This window comes from Triticum dicoccoides, chromosome 3B, assembly GCF_002162155.2.
Source record: "Triticum dicoccoides isolate Atlit2015 ecotype Zavitan chromosome 3B, WEW_v2.0, whole genome shotgun sequence".
NCBI classification, from domain to species: Eukaryota; Viridiplantae; Streptophyta; class Magnoliopsida; order Poales; family Poaceae; genus Triticum; species Triticum dicoccoides.
The window spans coordinates 199,203,184-199,205,242 of NC_041385.1; the positions used below are offsets into that span (position 1 = coordinate 199,203,184).

General features: G+C 36.3%; 1 long non-coding RNA gene across 1 annotated transcript; it reads left to right on the plus strand.

Moving 5' to 3' along the window:
* The first annotated feature begins 245 nt into the window (after nt 1–245).
* LOC119281147 lies at nt 246–1,618 on the plus strand. Its single transcript, XR_005138281.1, has 3 exons — nt 246–338; nt 1,362–1,405; nt 1,533–1,618. It is a non-coding gene; the product is annotated as an uncharacterized LOC119281147 (long non-coding RNA).
* Nucleotides 1,619–2,059: the final 441 nt, after the last annotated feature.

Sequence of the window (2,059 nt, forward strand, 5' to 3'; positions counted from 1 at the left end):
TTTCTTAAATTGCAAAGGCCTCACCTCTTGTCTGTTCACCCTGGTTATTAATTTTGGTATAGGTTAGTTGAGCTGAAGCTGGCTTGTTGAATTTTCTCATGTAACTTTTGGTCACCACATCAAGTAACCGCGAAACATATTTGAGTTGCCAGCAAATTTTTAGTGACATAAGCAATTAATGTGATTAGATAGTGTATTTTCTTTGCGGCTAATTCTAAATGTGGGACCGTTTTTCTTTTGTGAGAATAGCAGTGCCAGGCTAAACTATCTGTATGTACACAGTAGAGAGGTCGTTGATATGCTTACATCCTCTTCTGCTATTAAGTTGCAAAAGCAAGGTATGTTACTATCTATTGCGAATGGCCTCGTCTAGATTTGGCAAAGTATAGTATTGTGAAATGAATCCTAATGTGTGAAACTCTTGTCTTGTATTATGTTCCTGTCTATTAACAGATTTGGCTAAATTAGCATGTTTGTAAAGGAAACTACATAAAGAAAGCTATTAATCTGTTTTAGAGTAAGAACATTGCTAACATTCGTACCCTTAATCTAATAAGTATCCTTCTTATCTATGTCGATGTCAAGTACTCTCACTTATCGTTGTCGATGCAAATAGGTGGTCGTACTATTTATTTCATAAGCTACTAATCTACTAATTATCTAGATAACATCCTTGTTCTCCTGGGCTTTTGTTTACGTAATTCATCTTCATGTTAAAGCATTGTTTTTTTGGCTTTCATTTAAATCTAAAAGTGTCTATAAGATTCTTCCAAATAGTAGCATGGATTGTTTCACACTGTACAATCAAATATGGTTAGTAACTGTTTCTTAATTTGACTAATAAAATTCCAATCAAATATGTTAGTAAACAGACCTGCTCATTGATCAGTATCATATCTAGGATAAAAAAGTTAGCTAGCCATACACATTTGTTAACATCTGTATTCATGAATGTAGTGTATGGTAACAATAATCTGCATTGTCATGTTCTTTTTTCCTGTTGAAAAAATAATTAGAAACCCAATCTATAATATCCTTTTGTATACAGTATTTCCTGACATATCTAACACATGAACATCATGCTTTTGAACCATACATTTTATTGTTTAATTGAATGACAAAAATTAGAAGATCTCTTTGTATACTATATTCTTTGCGCTATCTTCGCTTGGGCACTCTGTGTCGTCAATCAGCACCTTTAATCCTTCTCTGTTTGTGACTCTTGATAATGCCACCTATAGTTGGCCATGGCAGAAGACTTGCTTAGGCAAATATAGACCCACCTTGTCTAGGGATTGACCTTGGCTTTTATTTATGGTCATTGCAAAACAAACTGATAGAGGACATTGCCTTCTTTTCAGCACGAAGGGCCACTTCGAGTCGCTTGGTGACATAATGATTTTAGGTATGTATACCTTGTCACCGACGTGTGTTCCTGTGATTATTTGTGCCTCAATGTACCTGTTTCCCAGCTGTGTGATAGTCATTCTTGTACCATTGCATAAACCTGTCGCTTGATTGATGTTGCGTAGGAGCATAACCGGCAAGCCTACCTTCAGTTTTAGCTCGTGGTTTGGAATTCCTGGGAAGGTCAATTTGTTAAGGAACTCTGTTGGACACATATTCTCCATGGTGTTGTAATTTGTTGTTGCCTTGCATACAGTGTCCAAGCTTAGGTATGTCACCTCTTCACCTTGTATTTGGCTCATTACGTAGTCATTTATCTTATCAACTGTTTCATTCCTTGGACATAGTATTGCTCTTTCTTCAAGAAATTCACGGTCACGATAGTTTTGGTGCAAGTTTGGGTACGTGCTTTTCACTATCGCTTCTTTCGGGTCTTCTCCTTTTTGCAGAATTATGTCTTTAGGTATTTTTACCCAATCATCTCCTTCATCGTTTGTTTGTTTTCCGTCGCCAATTTGTAATATCCATTCTGCAAATTCAGCCACATTTTGCTTTTGTATTGGATCTTCTGATAGGCACTTCAGCCGCATGTTTTTAGTTAGTCTAAATATTTTGAAGTGCTTCCATAGGTATGACCTTTTGACTGAGGCAT